We start from the raw sequence: 21,181 nt of genomic DNA on the forward strand, positions 1-21,181 counted from the left end.
TATGGCCGTTGTCAACTCCTCGCACCTTATCGTCCACCTCTTCCACAGTCAGATGCTGAGAAATCGGGCGAGGAGGCTCCGGCAGCGCGGTGAGGAGAGTGGCGCAGGCCTCTCACAAAGCAGGGTATGCCGCGCCGTGGAGATCATGGTGGCAATGGGTCAAGTTCATGGTGTGGAACGGCGATTCTGGGCCCGGGAAACAAGCACGGACTGGTGGGACCGCATAGTGCTGCAGGTCTGGGATGAAACAGAGTGGCTGCGAAACTTCAGGATGTGTAAGGGCACTTTCCTTGAACTGTGTGACTTGCTGTCCCCTGCCCTGAAGCGCCAGGACACACGGATGCGAGCAGCCCTGAGTGTGCAGAAACGAGTGGCCATAGCCCTCTGGAAACTTGCCATGCCAGACAGCTACCGGTCAGTAGCGAACCACTTTGGCGTGGGCAAATCTACCGTGGGGGTTGCTGTGATTCAAGTAGCCCACGCAATCGTTGAGCAACTGCTCTCAAAGGTAGTGACTCTCGGAAACGTCCAGGTCGTCATAGATGGCTTCGCCGCGATGGGATTCCCAAACTGCGGTGGGGCTATAGATGGGACTCACATCCCTATCCTGGCACCAGCCCACCAGGCCAGCGAGTACATTAACCGAAAGGGCTACTTTTCAATGGTGCTGCAAGCACTGGTGGACCATAGGGGACGTTTTACCAACATCTTCGCCGGGTGGGCGGGCAAGGTTCATGACGCGGCGTGTGTTCAGGAACTCTGGTCTCTTCAAACGCCTCCAGGCAGGTACTTTCTTCCCGGACCACAAAATAACGGTTGGGGATGTGCAGATGCCTATAGTGATCCTCGGGGACCCAGCCTACCCGCTAATGCCCTGGCTCATGAAGCCCTATACAGGCGCCTTGGACAGTGAGAAGGAACTCTTCAACTACCGGCTGAGCAAGTGCAGAATGGTGGTGGAGTGTGCTTTCGGACGTTTCAAGGGGAGATGGCGGAGCTTACTGACTCGCTCGGACATCAGCGAAAAGAATATCCCCGTAGTTATTGCTGCTTGCTGTGTGCTCCACAATCTCTGTGAGAGAAAGGGCGACCTTTTGGCCGGATGGGAGGTTGAGGCAAATCGCCTGGCTGCTGTTTACGATCAGCCAGACACCCGTGCCGAGAGAATATCCCAGCGGGAAGCGCTGTGCATCCAGGAGGCTTTGAAAGCTAGTTTCCTCGCAGAGCAGGGTAACCTGTGACTGTCCACTTGATTTTAAGAGAGCCTGATCATGGGCCTGTGTCTGTATGTGTCGAGTTAGATCTGAGCTCACAAACCCGGTTCTCCAAGTTTCCCCCACTTCCAAAGCACGTTTTAAAACTAAAAAAATGTAACAGTAATTAATAATAAATCTTTCGTTGACTTTGCATTTCTGTTCCTGGGTTGAAACATGGAAGCATACTGTGCTGGGTTCGGTGTGCACTCCTGTACAGACCGCTTGTCCAATAGAGGACGGACAGCCTCCTGCTCCTACATAGGTCTGTTGGGTGGGGGACGGTTTACAGTGATTGTGCATGTAGGGGTGGGTTTGCAGGAATGGGTGGGTTTGCAGGAAGGGGCGAGGGGTGCCGTCTTTGGATAGGGGTTTGCATGATGGCTGTGGGCTGTGGGTTTGGGCGTTGGAAGGGGTGAGGGGTGTGGGGACGGGTGAGTATCTGTCCCTGGATGAGGGCTCTTTGGGGCTCAGGGCAGCGGAGAGGCTCGTGGCTACGGTCGAAGTGCATGGTAAGGGAAGCCTGCCTTTACATTCGGGATGGCAGGCGCCAGGACCCTGGACAAGCATACACATCAACGAATGACCTGGGCAGCATACACCACACAGACTGACCCTGGTGCCTAGTGACTGCAGTCTGTGTGTGCCCTGCAGTTGACCCTGCCCCAAGTCTGTACCCTGGTAATGTGGGCTATGCACTGCAATTAAAAATCCACCCTACACACAATGTCTTCTGACAGGAGAAACGTGACGGAAACAGAGAGTAACAGCAAACCGCTTTTAATAATGTTATACACAGTGGGGGTTGAAACTTGGATTTGGGACTGGGTGATCCTGTAAGGGAAGAACTTCTACAAATTTAGAGCGCGAGAGGTGTCTTGTACATTAGCGCCTGCTGCGGTGCAGTGACAGTTCTCACGGCCCCTACCGCCTCCTTCTTGTAACTTTGGGTGAGGGGGACAGGACTTCTGGCGTTGGAGGGCGGTTGCAGATGCAGTGCAGGGGGCTCTCTCCTCCTGCCTGCGGTCCTGCAGAACATCTACAAGGCGCCGGAGCGTGTCCGCTTGCTCCTCATTAGACCAAGCAGCGCTTGAGTCGCCTGCTGGTCTTCCTGCCGCCACCTATCCTCCCGCTCGATGTGTGCGATGCTGCTGACACAGGGTCTCCTCCACTGTCTCTGCTCTGCCGCCTCTGCTCTGGAGCAGGCCATCAGTTCCTGGAACATCTCATCCCTAGTCTTTTTCTTTCGCCGTCTAATCTGAGCCAGCCTCTGCGAGGGGGATGCCGGGGCAGTCCGGGAAAGAGCCGAAGCTGTATGATGGGAAAAAGTAAGTGATTTCCTTGAACAGATACATGTTTGCGAACAGTGAACACAGTCTAGTCAGTTTCTGTGAACAAGACCATACAGGGCACCTAGTCTCACGAGATCTCAGGACAAGTTCGAGATTTCGGAATACGCTTTCAGTGGTTGCGGTCTTGCACAGGAGAGACGCCAAGCGGGGAGGGACAGCTGAATCCGTCTAGCAGCCAGTCCTGGTAAGCCTTACAGTAGAGTCTGCTTAACAGTTAATGGATAGCTGTGCCCTCCCGCTAAAGGCAATCTGGAAAGCATAAAGTCTGAGCCTTTTCCAGCCCCTCCCGGCAGTGCACGGGAAAGATCAGTGTATGCTTTTCCTCTGTGGCCTCCAACACGTGGCTGTTAAGCGAGGGTCATTCTTATGCAAAGTAAAAGTCTACCATTCACAATAGTAACAGTACACTAATTCCCCTAATTAGATGCAGCACTTCCAGAACGACATTACCCTGAGGCGTGTCACTCGGAGTCAGAGAGAGCGGATGCTAAGAGAAGCCCTGCACAGACCAGGACCATATGCTGCCATGCTTGTGGAGGCGATGATTCCCCTTTACATTAGGATGGCCTGGCGCGGAAGAGTGTGCTTCCACGGAGCACCCAATAAGGCACCTCTCCCCAGGAACCTCCTGCGGAGGCTTTTCGAGCTGCTCTCTGAGAGCTTTTTTGAACTGTCCCAAGAGGATTATTGCTCTATTCCTATATGTGTGGACCTACTTTTTGTATAGTTTGAGATTTAAAATTTTTTATATAGTATTTCTATTTTTTATATACCTGTTTTTTAAAAAATAAATGTTTCCCTGTTTGTAGCACTTACCGCCTGATCCTTCCCCTGATTCTGAGTCCAGGTTAACGGCAGGGGAGGGTTGGTAGGGGATCTCTGTGAGGGTGATGAAGAGATCCTGGCTGTCAGGGAAAGCGGGAGTGGGTTCGCTGTCGCCTGCGCCGTCCTCCAAAGACCATTCCTCATCTTCCCCATCGGCGAACATCGAGGAGGAACTGTCCCGGTACACTATTCCGTCCTCGGAGTCCACCGTCACTGGTGGGGCACTTGTGGCAGACCCACCTAGAATGGCATGCAGTGCCTCGTAGAAGCGGCATGTCTGGGGCTTGGCTCCGGAGCGTCCGTTTGCCGCTCTGACTTTTTGATACCCTTGTCTTAGGTCCTTGACATTCACGCGGCACTGCATCACATCCCAGCTGTATCCTTTGTCTTTCATGGCTTTCGAGACCTTCTCGAAGGTCTTTGCGTTCCGCTTGCTGGAGCGCAGCTCCGAGAGCACAGACTCCTCGCCCCACACAGCGATCAGATCCATGACTTCCCGGTCAGTCCATGCTGGGGACCTCTTTCTATTCTGGGATTGCCCGGACTCCTCTGCTGGAGAGCTCTGCATCGTTGCAGGTGCTGCGGAGCTCGCCCCGATGTCCAGCCAGGACGTCAGATTCAAAGTGCCCAGACAGGAAAATGAATTCAAATTTTCCCGGGTCATTTCCTGTGTGGCTGGTCAGAGAATCCAAGCTCGGACTGCTGTCCAGAGCGTCAACAGAGTGGTGCACTGTGGGATAGCTCCCGGAGCTACTAAGTTCGATTTGCATCCACACCTAGCCTAATTCAAGCTAGCCATGTCGAATTTAGCGTTACTCCACCTGCCGGGGTGGAGTACCAAATTCGAACTAAAGAGCCCTCTAGTTCGAATTAAATGGCTTCCTGGTGTGGACGGTTGAGCGATTAGTTCGAATTAACGCTGCTAAATTCGAATTAAAGTCCTAGTGTAGACCAGGCCTTAGGCATTTCCCTCCACCTTCAATAAAAGCTGGGAAAAAAAAACAAAAAAAGCTTCAGTCTCCAGGACTTTGAAGCTCTGCTGGCTTCTCAAATATAGCAAACAGCACGTATAAATTCCATAGTCCAACTTGTAAACTCACTCCCTGTGCACCTGATAAGGTCCACAGGAGCACTGGCCTCATGGTCTGAGCACCTTGCAAATTCTTTTAAAGCTGTAATAGAATATATAGTATTTAATGTGGACTTGGCTTCCCCGTGGAACCCCCGTTGGCCCAAGGGGTTAGAATTCCATTTAATCCTAGTGTAGAAAAGATGGTGGTACATGATAGGGGCCTGAAGCAGGATAATGTGTGTGTTGGGGGGAGGACAAGGACCATTAATGTCTTGGGATATATTAAGGGATCCAGCAGCGGTGCATCAGGAAATTTGGCTGATGGAGGGATTTCAGATGATCTGAGAAATGGGTTTAGGTACCAGCAGATTTGTTTTTTACCACTCAGACACTCAGGTTCCATATTCAGGGATTAAATTATACAATTATCATGTTTGCACTTTTTTCTAGAAGAGAAAGAATCCAGTGATCACAAGTTAAAAAAAAAGGAGGGGGAGGGAAGGGAGAAATATCAACCTGAAAAAATAAATATCAGATCTAGGGTACCCAACGAAACCCAGCCTAGCTTTGGGAATATTCTCCTGTCCCTAAAGCAGAGCAAAGGCTGCCCCTTTAGCTGGAAAATGATGTTTGTTTATTTGAACCGACTCTACCTTAAAACAATATGGGCTTAAATGATGAGAGAAAAGGTTCCCACCCTTGGAGTCAAAAACAATCCTCTGAGAAATTCGCAACCCCCCCAAACTCTGCTAGTTCTGCTATTCCTGGCAGAAAGGTGAAAGAAAAGGAAAGAGACCACTGATTTGTAGGTCCGTTGAAATCATTGCAGGCTTTGGGCTGGACATGGAGTGCTATAGCAGAAAATGAACTGGGTTTGGAAGAGATACAGCTACTTTCTACTGCCAAATGCTCTGTCTTCCAGGGCCAAGGCTGTCGCTGCTTAATGTTAGACATGAAACAGGCCACAATAAATTCATCAAGTTCATCATATCTTCAATTCACTTCCAAAAAAGAAGTGGAGCCGTCTCAGCCAGTAATGCGTCCACTCCATAATAACCTACTAGGACACAATCCGATCAAGAGGTTAACAGCTACAGTAGTGTGAGAAGCACCATATTACCATGTCACCAGATAACACAAGAGGTTATTTTTGTACATTCCAGTTGTCTGGATGGGCCTGTCCTAATACACAGCTGTCATTGGTGCTCACTAGCCCTGTCTCTGAGGCTAGGTCCTTGCTCGTGTTGGCATCTAGCCAACATACAAGAAGATCACTGTGAAAATCAGAGATGGGCCTGAGCTGAGAAGTTCAGCTCCAGATTCACACTTATCAAAGGTTCAAGAGCAAGGTGTGGATGCAACGTTTCAATTTGGAGAAGCAGGATAGAGCTGAGGGGTTGGATTCAGGCCTGGATCGGAATCGGAATTTACTTGAAGATGAAAGGGGGTTGGATTTTCTTCCTTAGTTTGAGTCCATCTCCTGTAATTAATTTATAATAATACCGTATGTAAGCAACTTGGATCCTGAGTGGCTAATGCATTTTATTCTGCCTTCCAGCTCCCCACTCCCAGTTCATGGGCCCCCAACTTCCTCACTCACCGTTTGTGGTTCCAGGAATCTAGAAAAATCAGAGCTCCAGTTTCTTAGGCAGATCTGGGGCTCTACTACCTGTCCTGCTATAATGATTTCAACCTCCGAGACACGGTGTCCTCACCAGAACTTTTAGGCTGATATGAGGTAGGTTTGATGCTGCAAACTGCTCTCCTCCCACTGTAGTGTTCACAACTGCTCTCAACCTGCCCACAGCTGTGGGTGGGCCTAACTGTTGCTTTTCTCTGTCCACAGCTCTCCAGATAACTGGACTCTGATCCTCTTCTAATGAACTGATGTGGTGTTATATGGGCAGAGCTCAGCAGCAGTTCCAGTTATCTAGCCAGTGGCAAGCAGAGCTCAAAGACCCAAAGCACACATTACAGTCCATGCCCCTCCAGCAAGGTACCCTCAACAGCACACCAGGAACACAGACTGTTCCTCCCTTTAAACTTTGGATTTTCCTCTTACCCAACCTCAGCAAACATCAGTTTCATCAGGGTGATCCTGTTACCCATACTTCATCTAGATGTTGCCGAGATGGTTTCAAACAGACAGAGTAATCTCCAAAATATCAGCCCCAGTTACAAAACTTAGTCAATTAATACCCCAGTGTCCCCAAACTATTCACAATTAAGATGTAAATGAGGTACTGCCTCACTCAGTCAACTCCCCTGCTCTCCAGGAGATGATGGCAAAGACCACAGTGGAAATGTAAATGAGGTATGGCAGAGAACACAGATGATATTTAAATGAGGTACTGCCTCACTTCCCTTCTCTCCTAGACGTCAGGCCACAAGGCTTAGGGACTGAATCTTGTTGTCCAGACATTTGTAAAGCCCCCTTCCTTATAGTATCTAAGTGGTAAATCCAACAATTAAAGAAGAGTCTGCTGCTGCCCAGTAATGGACTATTTCTCGTTACATTTCAACCATTTTACTTAAACCCAAAGGGACAGAATCTCTGCTCCCATCTAGTCCCCTTATGCACCTCAAAGCAGTGCAGTAGCAATGAAAACCCCCTGCAAGTCCCCGGCTGGGTATACTCTCGTCATCCAGGGATTCCCCAGTAAGCCAGTAAATCCAGTTCTGGGGGGTGAGGGTGGGAGGTGGTAAGGAATTTGCCAAAGCATGTTGAATTCTAGTTATCCCCTGCTCATGTCCCTAAGAGACTATAGCCAGTTTGTGCAAGTTAGAGCAGCCACTAGGCTGCTGTAAGCTGTGCCTGGGCTGGGGGAGAGAATCAAGGAGCCATAACTGGTTCCCTCACAGCTCCTGCCCTCCCTCACCACTCTGCTGCTCCCAGAAAAAGCCCTGCAGTGTTAGTAGCCTGCAGATCCCAGAGCAAAGCTATCAGAAAACAGTCCTGCAATTCGCACTCCAGAAGATGGGTTTCTATGAGACAAAGCATGGGACACAAAACCAGCGAGAAACAATCTATATTCCCCCAAGTGCCCAAGCCCCGCTGAAAGGGCATTATCAAGGACTGTGGTGAGGTCCCCACGTCCCACCCTGCAAGACAAACTAGCTGGTAAATGTCTTGCCTGATTCAGGTCACTCCTAAGAACCTATTTTTGCAACACCACTACAAGAAATGAATGCGTTTACACCTACATGAAAAAGGCAATGTTTGAATCATCACGGTACATGTGCCTCACCTGAATAATAGCTCCAGTCTAGGTCCTCCGCTTTGTGGGCCATGTGATAGGCTCCCTTGTCTATCAAGTCCACCATTTGGATGGTAAGAGTTTCAGGACAGGGGCCTGTCTCCTACTGGGATACCATTAAAAGCAAGGTCCTAAAATTGAGACACCTTTCAAAAAGCCTTCACAGGAAAATTTCTAAGGAAGTTTTTTTTTTTTTTGCAATGATCCAGAAACAAAACTGGACTTTGAGGCTGTGACTATGGAAAACATGATGATTCTGTAATGTCAGCATTTCTTATCTTCTTTTAACATGGGCTTTTCATTCACACTTATACTTCTAATAGATGAAAGTGTAGCAGGGGATAATATACATATACTGACATACAATATTGAAATATAAAATGAAGGAATGTTCAATGGTAAGATTAACAGCTTCATTAGCTATATTTGAATGGTTTGTAATTATGGGTAGTGAATGAGTAGAGAGGAGGTAACACTTAGGTCAAGGCCTCACTGGCATGCATGTGTTTTTCTCCATTCTTCTTTGATACAAGTTACTGATTTGTTTAAAATGATATTATTGCTGGCAAGATAAGCAACATGTTGTGTTGGACGATGTACGTCAGAGATACACAAACATGTCATGATAAATAACAATACCCTTTTCTGGGAAGGCTCAGACATAGGGTCACCCAGGACAACTCAGTGCAGAAAACTGTAAACCCAGCAGGAAAAATGCAGAAGTTGGGCAACTGACGTTTGCGTGTGTGTAACCCACACACCTTCTGGATGTGGTGCTCTGTCCCATCTCTTGGCACCGAGACCACTTAGAGAGAGAGAGAAAATGAGTCTGCTCTACAGCCTTAGCTAACAGTTCGTCGGCTTTTGGCTCACGCGGTAGAGGTTCATGCACTAAACTCCAGAGGCCTTAGGTTCAGTCCCGCCCAGGGTCTGTCAACATTACATGTGCGTAATGTACAGGTTACCTGAAACCCAAACGGTTGCTGTGCTGAAAGCCGCTTGGATAAAGATTAAGCAATGTGTAATGCAGAAATGTATAAAAGCCTCAAGTGTGAACATGGGCTCAAAGTGGAGAAACACCAGCCCAGAAACTGAAAAACCTGATCAACAGATCAGAGAAGGCAGTGACTATGATAAAAGGTGGGAGGATCTCCCAGTGCCTCAGAATGTGCTTACCAATTCTGTCTTGTCTGTTATTATTTATCTGGCATAAATATAAGTCCAGATGCTATAAGTGACAATCATTTTGGATGGAACTGCATAAATAAAGGGAAAAATTGAGTAATTGTGGACTTGTGCCTCAGTTTCCCAACTTTTACACCCAACATTCCCATGTCTTTTACTGTGCAATGTGTAGCACCCCTGTGAGTTCTATGAACTCATGATGAGTAATAATAATGAATAAGAAGGACTGTGTGGTATCAGCCCAGTCTCTCTATTGAACATGTAAGATACAATAGCTTGGAGCTCTTAAGTTCTCCCAAGCAATCTTGGGGCTTTAGTCTTTCACTCCTGGCTCTTATCTGATCCTCCACTGCACCCATGTGGTGCCAACAGTCTACTGACAGTCCATTGGATTCAAGGATACTGTGCCTGCATCGCCCAGCAGCACAGCAAGCATGTTCTTCCTGGATGTGACACAGCGCGTGCACTGCGCACAGATGAAGCTAGAATATTCAATAACAAGGCAGGCTCATTTTGCCTGTCTGTGCTTGGATCAAGACTGTTTCCAGCTGTTCCCAGCACAACAGGTGTTCCAGTTCTCCCCGGAACATTTGGCAGTGCAGAGGTGTATTTTACCTGGATGTAACTGGATACCTAGCAGATAATAGGTGTATTTTATTTGAATGTCCTGGACTATTAGGCCACAGGCTGATAAAATAGGACTTCCCAATCCCTCCATGAGGATAAAATTCTCTAACCTCACATTAAATGTCATGAAGCTCCCTCATTTGGGAACATGAGTAACATCTACATTCAAATCAACATAGGTAGCACATGTGAGAGAGAGGGAGAGGGATGGACTCATGGTCATCAAATGACACAATCCAAGGAAGAAGGTCTTATTCCCCCTGGTATAGAGGGGAAGTGAAGATAAACATAAAAAATTATATATAACAAATGGAAGAAAAGGAAAGTTGATAGTAATAAATTTAAATAAGAAGTTAGGAATTGTAGAAAATTGATAAGGGAAGTCAAGGGACACAAGGAGAAATCTATGGCCAGTAGAGTTAAGTACAATAAGAAAGAGTTTAATATATTGGGAACAAAAATAATCCTGACAATCGTACTGGTCCATTACTAGACGGAAATGGTAGATTGATCAATAATAATGCAGAAAAGGTAGACATGTTCAATAAATATTTCTGTTCTGCATTTGGGGAAAAAACAGATGATATTATTGCATCATATGGTGATGATCACTCTCTTTCCATTCCACTCTTATCTCTGGAGGATATTAAACAGAAGCTACTAAAGTCAGACATTTTTAAATCAGCAGGTCCAGATAATGAGCATCCAAAAGTTTTAAAAGAGCGGGCTGAGTTGACTGCTGGACCGTGAATGCTGATTTTCAATAAATCTTGGAGCACCGAGGAAGGTCCAGAAGACTGGAAGAAAACTAACATGCCAGTTTTTAAAAAGGCTAAGCAGGATGATCCAGGGAATTATAGGCCTATAAATCTGACATAGATGCCAGCCAAGATAATGGAGCAGAAGATACATGACTTCATTAATAAAGAATTAAAGAAGTGTAATGTAATGTAATTAAGACCAGTCAACATGGGTTTATGGAAAATAGATGCTGTTAAATTAATTTTATATCTTTTTTGATGATATAACAAGTTTGGTTGATAAAGGTAATAGTGGATGTTTTTCTAAAAGATCTGCTGTAGGAATCATTTGGGGGACATTCTATGGCCTGTATTATGCAGGAGGTCAGATTAGATCAGAGGTGGGCAAACTATGGCCCACAGGACTGTCCTGCCTGGCTCTTGAGCTCCCAGCCAGGGAGGCTGGCCCCCGGCCCCTCCCCTGCTGTCCCCCCTGCCCCACAGCCTCAGCTAGCCATGCCATCAGCGCTCTGAGTGGTGGGACTGCGAGCTCCTGCTGGGCAGCACAGCTGCAAGAGCCGCCGGCCTGTCCTGGGCTCTAGACTGTGCCGTGGAGTGGCTGGCTCCAGCCGGGTGGCGTGGCTGCCAGTCCTGGTGCTCTGAGCTGCATGGTAAGGAGGTGGGGAGCGGGGAGGTTGGATAAGGGGCAGGGGGTTCCAGGGGGCAGACAGGGGACAGGGATCAGGGGGCAGTTGAATACACGTGGGAGTCCCAGGGGGCCTGTTAGGGGATGGGGGTGTGGATAGGGGTCGGGAGCAGGGGGGCTTGGATAGGGGGTGAGTCCCAGTGGGGCAGTTAGGGGCGGGGGGGTCCCCAGAGGGGGCGGTCAGGGGACAAGAAGCAGGGATCGTTGGATGGGTAAGGAGTTCTGAGGGGGGCAGTCAGGGGGTGGGAAGTGGGAGGGGGCGGATAGGGGGCGGGGGCCAGGCTGTTTGGGAAGGCACAGCCTTCCCTACCGGGCCCTCAATACAGTTTCAGAACCCCGATGTGACCTTCAGGCCAAAAAGTTTGCCCACCCCTGGACTAGATGATCACAATAACCCTGTTTCAGCCTAGGGATATATGATTGGCACCTGTACAAAAAAAACATTCAATTTCTGCACCTGTACTAAAAATACGTTGAATTTATGCACCTGCCTGGTCAGAACATTTCAGAAGCCAGCAACAGGCTCAGCCAGACTGCCCTGATCCTTCAAGTTTTTTTCATAAGGGAACTCACCTGAGAACCAGGCGAATGATTTGCAGTGCCATGAATTTGCTCCAACTGCCTGTGTGGGGGGGGGTTCTCCTTGCCTTGTTTCCAGCACATCTGTGTGTAGCCTCTTATTATTATTCCAGGGAAACTTTGCACAATTTATCCACCATTCTGGGAACCTAAGCACATACCACGGTCTCCCCATCTCCCTCTACCATGTGTGCATCTGCCCAGCTGTATACAGGCTGTGACAGATGCTCAGGCTTTCTCAGAACTGAAAACAATCAGCTTCTGTGCTTCTCTCTAGGCACTGAGCTTCGTTATGTACAGAGAGGGAGGGAGGGGCTCTGCTTACAGTGCTCAAAATCACTGACGTTTTGGTCTTGGCTGTCCTGACAGTACATTGCAGACCTAATGGAGAATGTCCTCTTGGATTCTTTTTAATCCCTGCATGTCCACTGTCTGCAGATGCTTAGAAATGGCTGGAGAAGTTTTCGCTGAGCAAATCTAGAACATGTTTTCATCCTGGTTTTCTGTCGTTTTTCTTTTTAGTGTACTGACCCCAAAAATGCTCTTGTGAAAACATCAGCTCGGCCTAGACAAACACAGCAGATCGTTACCAGTTCTCTGCCCCCTTTTATCATCCATCTCCCAGTTAATGAGGGAAAGCAAAGCACAAGAGGGCAGCCAGGTGGAATGGTAACCTGGCCAGAATTCCTCTGCTGACTCAGCCACTCACAGGCCATGTTTGCCTTCCCTACAGCCTCTGGTGCTGATTGACCCGTGAGAGCTGTATAGTGCATGAGTGGCCAGAAAGGTGTAACTTGCAGAGCACACCCAGGAAAACAGGGTACGTTATACGGGAAGAAAAGTAGGCTAATGCTGCCCCTTTGGGCATCGCCCAGAGGGCAGTGGTGTGCATAACACAGTCAAAGTTGGCAGGGAGGGAGTATGGCCACACTAAAACAAGGTGGCGCCAAGGAAAAGAGGCCTGCTCTTTGCTTCTCCATATGCATGTTTGCAATCCATGTACAGGGCTGTACATTCAAGCTGCCCTAGGTGCCTGTTTGGTAAAATTTAGGAATATTTGGATCCAGGGTGTTGCACTTCAGCCTTCCCAGCTCTCCCATTCACGCCTCAGGAGCCCCCAACATCAGTTCACTAGCTCTCATATGTGCGCTATATCACCGGCATTTGAGGAGGCATACGCTGGAGACCTATGTAGGAAAACACTCCTTCTGCTGCCTAGGTTTCTGCAGTGCTTCCCATGGGCAGCATCTCAGACAGCTCATGTTGGAGACTCGAAGAACAACCTCATCAACAGACCCAACCCAATGCAAGCCACTTTGTCTGTGTCTCTTGTAACTTCTTTGGGTCAGAGACTGTCTTTACTTTTCTCCCATGCAACACTGAGCACATTGTTGGTGCTAAGCAAGTAAACAACAAAAACTGCACAAATGCCCCCAAATGGGCACTTCCCCTGTGATAGCCAAGAGTTTTCATAATTTTAGGTCCAATTTGAAACTGAAAATCAGGATGGTCCCCGTGTCATGTCAACCTTTAAAATACAAAACAAATACTTGACAACAGGGGTCGGCAACCTTTGGCATGCAGCTCACCAGGGTAAGCACCCTGGCTGGCCAGGCCGGTTTGTTTATCTGCCGTGTTCACAGGTTCGGCCGATCATGGCTCCCACTGGCCACGGTTTGCCATTCCAGGCCAATGGGGGCAGCGGGAAGCCACAGCCAGCACTTCCCTCGGCCTGCACCGCTTCCTGCCTCCCCCATTGGCCTGGAATGGCAAACCACGGCCAATGGGAGCCACGATCAGCCAAACCTGCGGACGCGGCAGGTAAACAAACCGGCCCGGCCCGCCTGGGTGCTTACCCTGGCGAGCCGTGTGCCAAAGGTTGCCGTTCCCTGCTTTACAATGATGTGGCAATAAATTGTTCCCCTAAATGATGAGAAATGTTTAAGTCAGTGAAGCTTTGGTTAGATATTCATATGGAAAAAAAAATAGCCTGTTGCTCCTCATATTAGAGTCCTCTCACTGTGTTCAATTCCAGCTGGCTGCTGACATTCACTGTTTACTGAACAGCTTGACGAGCGTGTAAACTATTCACAACACTGTGCACAAACTTTAGATGTTCTGATCTTTGGGCTGTCCTTGTCACTTCCTCTGTGCCAGGACCAAATTAATGACTGTTGAGTATGGAGAGAGTCTAGCCACAACTGTCCCACAATCCTCTATCCACATTACCCATTCTCCTCTTGGGTTGCCTGAACGTACAAGGCGACTCTGCAGTGTTAACAGCTGTGAAGCAGATGCAGGCAGTCTCAGTCACGTGAGCTGATGCTTGCGTTTAGTACTGGCCTCTCTCAGGGTTTCTCAGCTGCTCTGGACAGTTGAGCATAAATAAAGGCAGCAGTAACAAGGGCAGAACTGTAAAGGAATATCTGCTGTTTCAAGAAGCAGTTTAAATTCTTAAAAAGCTAATAATAATAATTAATAACACATGGTATTAATGATGGAAGTATGTTCTTACGGTTACAACACGGGATTGTGAATCCAGCGATGCTGGCTCTAGTCCTAGTTCTGCCACTTATTTGCTGTCTGACCTTTGCCAAGTCATTCAGCGGTCTGCGCCTCTCATCTATAATGTTGGATGATGATACTTACCTATTTCATAGACATACTGTGATGCTCAGCTAGTTAAGGTTTGTAAAGTGCTTTGAGATCCTCAGGCATCAGGTTCTAGAGAACAATAATGACCACAACAATAATATAATTCCTTATAATTTTGGATCTTAAAAGTAGAAAATTGCACTTGAAAGCCGCTAGTTGTACACGAAGCTAGTTGATGTAAGCGGATGATCCTGTCACTCTTCCCTCGTAGGTCTTCCTCCTTCCCTCTATTTTCTGTTTGTTTTATATCTACCTTTCATCTTGCTTTTAACTATGCTGCCTTACACTATGCTAAGCCACCTTTAGCTAACACGTGCCTTGCCAGGCAAGCTGCGATTTCCTACAGGTTTAAAATGCCAGCTCTACCGGATCACTATGCTAGCTTCTTCCTTAAACCATCTCTTCCTTTTTAAAGAAGAAAAGCTGAACTGGAGCTGCCACATGTTAGGCATTGTTCTCCCTTCACTAGCTGATCTTAAAGGGTCATGTCTGTGTTGCACCAGTACTTTTTATCAGATGCTGTCTGTTCCAGGCAAATACATTTCTTTTTAATTTTCTACATAGCTCTGTGCCTCCAGCAGTGACAGGGTACACCTACCCAGTGCTATGGCTATGAATCATTTACAGCACACCCAGCTGCAATATAAATGCCAAGGGATTTGAACTTGGGGGCCTTACCTCCCCACTGTCTGGTCTCAGTGCAAGGGGTGCGTCTTTAACACTAACATATATAACGTGTGTGTGCGTGAGAGAGAGAGAGAGAGAACAAATACTACATGACAGAAGTGCAGTCACGTTGCTCTCCTAGGTGTTCAGATGCTATAGTGATTAGCATGGTATAAGAACCTTTATAGAATAGAATCTCTAATTTCTGTGATTATCGTAGAGTGGAAATATTGCCCAACTCAGACCCATAGATTCAGATCTGGGTATATATCCCAAACCACTTTTGAGAGCCCTGATACAGCAAAGCACTTATGTACATGCTCAAGTGCCGTCCTGAGTAGGGAGGATAAGGGGGGAAAGATACACAGTAGCAACCGTGAAGGTAAGTGTTCCATACAGGAGGTTTATCCTGCATGGACCTACTAGTATATCTATTATATATTTTAATGTGAATTTTGCAATAGTGTCCTGGACTGCAGTCCAACTGCGGTAGGTGCTGTATAGGCTAAGCCTCTACTGGAGCAGCAGTAAAGCTCAGTGGATGGGAGTTTGCACTGAAAGGCAAAATGCCCAAGGGTCAGTTCAGTTTGGCATCCAGGAGTTTGTCTCAAGTTTATCCAAACATCTCCTAACCCCATGTTCTGGGCATACAGAAATAATATTTGCCACTTTAGAGATCCCTCCCTGCTAGCCTCTCAGGTAGCTAGGTATCACTGCAAATGGGATACTGGGCACAGATGCTGAGCTTGTCTGAGGCTGCAGGAGAAGTTCTTAGAGCAGCGTTCAGGACTCAGGAATTACGGACTGCCAGTCCCATGCTCAGACCATTAGACCATGCCTCTCTCCCTACTATCACTTCATCGCGCTTTCTCGTGGGATTACCAGTGCTGCTGCATTCCCTACAAGTCACAAACAGTGGGTTCAGGAAGAAAGCTCATTTTGTAGCTAAATCATCAGACTAGGATTTGGAGACTTGGTTTCTATTCCCAGCTCTGTCACTGACTGGTCGTATGAAGTCAGGCAAGTCCCTTTAGCCCAAATGACCCAGCCTTTTATTTTTGAGAAAAGGCGGCTTTGGTTCTACCAGACCTTAGTGTTAGTGCAAGTGGTAGCGTGACCAGACATCCCGTTATTATTGGGACTGTCCCAATAGTAGGGGCTTTGTCTTATCCATGCAACTATACACACACCCACACCTGAAAAAAAAAAGTGTCCCAATTTTTCACACTTGGTATCTGGCCATCCTACCAAGTGGCACCAGATCAGGGAGTGAAACACAATTAACATAGAAAAAATATTCTAGCAAGATCCACTAGAGGCCACCATTGTACTCTTTAATGACTCCAGTGTCTCCATCACTGGTTTGGTTTGACTCCCAGGCACTGTCATCACTGTGGTTTGTGTTTGCTTTCTTTTTGGTGTTGTCATATCTTGGCATATGGACTATTACAAATGGAGGTGCGGCAATGCAGTGCTTGATGCACCTGGGGATGAGGGAGGGGGAAATAGGTGGCTTTATCTCACCTGTTCTCTCCTCTAATCCAAAGGCTGGACCATCTCTAACTTGCGCTGGTGTAGAATGGCTGCCAAGAGATCGCTGGAACACACTGTACTCCAGCCTTGCCCTATAAGGCAGCTGTAAGTCCCTGCTGAAGCAGTGCAAAGAGAACTAAAGGGACGGTCTAAGGATCTGGGCCTAGGTCCAGGGCTGTCACTCTCCTTCACTAGCACATCAAGCTAGTTCTCCTACCTTTTGACCCATTGCTCCCTAGGTCCTCCATAACTCGTACCTTGCATTCCATTTGGCTGTCAAACACACCATTATTTTTGGTTTGTGCTGGGCCCTATCGAGGCTGTGAGCTGTCTGGACATGTACCAAAAGGCTATGGAAAAAGGATGGAACACATTAGAGTCCATAAAAAAAATACTTTTTTGTGCTGCAATTTCAGAGCACAGGTCCTTTTGTCTATAGCTCACAACACAGTGATATGTGCAGTGCCTTTCGTGTTTTAAATGAGCTGGCTCTGTGAACATTAAGTGGTGCTTTTATTTATTTGAATGTAACGAAGGAAGAGTCACTAGGGGAATTAAAAATATTTCAGTTGCTACTTTTTCCCCTTTAAAATGATTAAATAAATGACGAACAACGGGGAAGGAAATGGGTGACACTATGTGACCTTTGAAATAAACCAGTGATGATTTTCTAAAAAACGTTTTTAACGTGTTGTAAAGACCAGATGCCTGTGATTTTTGTTGATGAAATGGTGATAGATAAAAATGTGGCTGCTTATTTTAAAAATAATTAAATCTGGCATTTTGGGAGCCTCTATCTTTTGGCTTTATGGTGATGAACTTGACTTTGCTATTCGGTAACCCTTAGCAATGGAAAAAGTGAAGGTCAGATTGCTCCGTCACTGAGCTTTGACTGAGGTGTTATGCTTCCGGCTGCCAGATTCGTAATGCAATGTGTGTGAGCATGCATGTTCATGTATGTGCAGCAATGCCCTCTGCTGGTTGGAAAATGTTACGTCTGATCATGGATCTATCCACTGTCTCTATTGGCCTAATGAGTATGGCACCCCCGTTAGCTCATTAGGTAGAAGATCCACAGTCAGGAAGAAACTTTATGAGACACATTAGTGTGTGTGAAAGAGAGAGAAATGGGGAGGCTGCTTAAATCTAAAACACCCAACACTGGCCATTGTGGGAGTCACGATACTGGACTAAATGGATCACTGTTCTATGCCTCTCTCTGCCTTGCATGATCATGTTCTATATCAGGGATCGGCAACCTTTGGCCCACGGCCCACCAGGGAAAGCCGCTGGCGGGCTGGGACGGTTTGTTTACCTGCAGCGTCTGCAGGTTCAGCCGACTGCAGCTCCCACTGGCCACGGTTCGCCGTCCCAGGCTAATGGGGGCTACAGGAAGGGCAGCCAGCACATCCCTTGGCCTGCGCCACTTTCCACAGCCCCCATTGGCCTGGGACAGTGAACCGTGGCCAGTGGGAGCTGCGATTGGCCGACTCTGCGCACACGGCAGGTAAACAAACCATCCTGGCCCGCCAGCGGCTTTCCCTGGCAGGCCGCGTGCCAAAAGTTGACGATCCCTGTTCTATATACAAAGATTGGCAGGTTTTTAAATGACTGTGCAACATGCTGGTAAGATAATGCCTAGCCGATTCTTTTCTGGCTCAATTACTGCTTCATCTGAGTCCCTAACTAAAGGGGCTATTTGTGCAGTAGAACCTCAACGTTACGGACACCAGAGTTATGAACTGACCAGTCAACCACACACCTCGTTTGAAACCAGAAGTACACAATCAGGCAGCAGCAGGGACCAAAAAAAAGCAAATACAGTATAGTACTGTGTTAAACCTAAACTAGAGGGTCCACCCAGTCCAATCCTGGTGGTCCCAGCCAGAACTAACCTCTGGCGCACCAAAGGGGGACTGCACCACCTGCACACTGAGATGGGGGGAGTGTAGCAGGGGCTCCACGAAGAGATCCTCCCCCTCGGCGGCTGCCACAGACCTGGTCGCCAAGGGTAAGTTCTGACAGCTGAGTGAGCAGCCCTGGTCTGGTTGTGAGTTTGCCTCACAATCTGGTACTGGCTTCTGTCAAAGACAGGATATTAGATTAGATTTAGTCTGATCCACGATAGCAATTCCTATGTTCCTGTGTTTGTACTATGTAGCGCTGGAGGATACTGGTAGTTCTGCCTTGGTACATTCAGCCACACTGTGTACCCATCTGTCAAAAGATGTGTTAGAAGAAGTCAGTTTGCCTGGGGATTAATAATCCTTCCTGCCTTGCAGCATTTTATTGATCATGCCTTTTTCAATCACTCAGTTAAGCAACTGATGCTGAGTTACAATGAAAACAGTTAGGGGAGGACATGTGGCTTGCACATGAATTCGCTGTGACCAGGCTTATGGGGTTTAGTGCCAAAAGAATTCATAACAAAGGATGCAGAGTAAATAAAATGCCTCTCTTTATCTACTAAGTGTTGATCACATGCAAATGACTATGCATGTTTCAAAGAAAAAGGAAAGGAAACTTAGATTGGATAGCAGGCAGCTGAAACTCAGAGCTCTATTAGACCACAAAATGATCTCCCAGAGAAAGTGATAGAAGTCACATTGATGAGTCCCTAAAAACTGAAAAATAAAGTACAGGGAATTACACTTGCAGAGGTGAGGCTGGGCAGGAAGGGAGATTACAGGTACATTAACTAATAAATCTTAACTAAATTCTATTCTATTATTTCTTTATTTGCAAAACCATGTGGTTTTTAGTTTGAACCAAGTGTTCATAAAACTCTCTGTAGCTCCAGTCTGCCTGCCTGAAAGATTGTCCAGCGTGACTGTTGAAACCATAGGCATTCCCAGGCTGTATCTGATTCTGAAAGTTAGACCATGCAGAACATCTCTTTGTTAGCCATAATGTCACCTTGCAAGACTCCTCCTGGCCTCACATTAAGCTTCTTATACAAATGTATTTTCACTGCCAATTACATCTATCTTCCTAGTAGTTTATTCTTTCAATATACACCTGTGTCTGCCATGGCACACCATATTGTATGTATGCAAACCATATATACAATAATAATTGTTGGAGTAATTGCTTGCTCTCCTGCTTAAAACAAGCAAACAAAGAAACACACACACACTTTTTGAAAACTAAAAAGAGCCACTAGGCAGCGCCATAACACTCATCCATCTGATAACGATCACCCAATGGCCCCGATGTTACATTTCTTTATAGTGGTCACCAATACAGTGAGACACAAACATTTAAGCAGTGCCCTTCTGAGCTTCTGTAGCTGTGTCTTAACCTCCTCTTGACACTCCCAGCAAACTATATCCCTCCAGAGACTTCAGAGAACATCATCAGATGACTCCTGCTAATTCTACAGCATTCTGGGAGTGTTGGCCTGGCTGGCAAGTTTCCCCCTCCCTGTGCTGTCAGGGACTAGCGCAATGGAAGCAACATGCTCAACTGCTAGGAGTAGGAAGCACCTCACCTCACTTTCCTTGTGGTTGTTGCTCAGAGCTCTGCCAATGGGCTCCCAGGGTATCATATCCAGCCTCCTTGGCTGGAAGCAGGGTCACTGTTACCCAGATCTGTTAAAAGGCTGTGACAAAACCCAAAGATTGCTCCCCTTCAGAGATTTTATTTACAAACCAAGGGCCAGATTTTTAGACTCAGTTGGGTATAACAATGCACTGGCATGATCTGCACAATCATGTGCCACATTGCACAAGCAACCCAATGAATCCTGTGTGGAAACAACCAGTTAAATGTCTGTCGTGCAGTTATCAGAATGTGAATGCTGTTGTGGTAAATTGCATGCAAATTCTGCAGGTGCATTTTTGGAAATAAATTTTATTTAAAAAAATTAAGTTCTTATTTAAAAAAAAACATGCACACAACCATCTGACTGGTCTTTCACATGTTCATGTCAACATGCACATTTGAAAACATCTGGTCCCAAATGTTATCCTGTTTCCAATTCTTCCAATGAAAACTGCAGGTAGCCTCACCCTGAAGTAGTCTGGCCCCAACCACAGTTGAAAGAATGTCTGGGAACTCACTTTCCTTGTGTTTAAAAGACATTTGTGTAAGAAGCTTAATGTGAGCCCAGGAGGAGTCTTGCAAGGTGACATTATATCTAACAAAGAGATGTTCTTTCTGCATGGACTAACTTTCAGAATTAGATACAGTGTGCCTGGGAATGCCTGTGGTTTCAACAGTCACGCAGGACAATCCTTCAGACACGCAGACTGGAGCTACAAAGAGTTTTATTGACACTTGGTCACGTGTTCAAACTACCCAACCCATGGAGGAAGAGATTTGTTCCTTCATCCTCGTAAAGGTCTTCAACTGCTCTCCATCAATCAATAGACTCATCAAAAGCATAGCAAGCCAAAATTCGTGTCTGGTGTAAATTCACTGGCTTCAGTAGGAGTTGGGGGCATTCAACACCATACCAAGTCACTCGGTGCTTGGCAGGATTTAGTCTTTTGTTGGCACTGTCAGCAGAGGCCAAGGTCTGAATGGACCATAAAGAGTGAACTTCCCTCTGTGCTCTAGGGGATCTCCCTTCATTTCAGGGCTGAGTTACATTGGCTGTGTGGGGACAGCAGGAAACTTGGTTTTGCTGTACTCGTCCTTTAGATAGGTAGAGCACTTCAATCACTCCTTGGCCAACAATCCTGTGCTTGCATTTTTTGCTTTCTGGGTGTTTATTTTTTCCAAGAGGGT

General features: G+C 47.0%; 1 protein-coding gene across 1 annotated transcript in view; it reads right to left on the bottom strand.

Moving 5' to 3' along the window:
* The window catches only part of SV2B (synaptic vesicle glycoprotein 2B), a 116,174-nt gene extending 109,801 nt beyond the window's left edge, over nt 1–6,373 (bottom strand). The window contains exon 1 of the mRNA XM_039493173.1: nt 6,103–6,373. The gene's annotated coding sequence lies outside the window, so the exon portion shown is untranslated. The remainder of the gene's footprint in view (nt 1–6,102) is intronic.
* Between the last annotated feature and the right edge of the window lie 14,808 nt (nt 6,374–21,181).

Source organism: Mauremys reevesii, linkage group 10, assembly GCF_016161935.1.
Source record: "Mauremys reevesii isolate NIE-2019 linkage group 10, ASM1616193v1, whole genome shotgun sequence".
NCBI lineage: Eukaryota > Metazoa > Chordata > Testudines > Geoemydidae > Mauremys > Mauremys reevesii.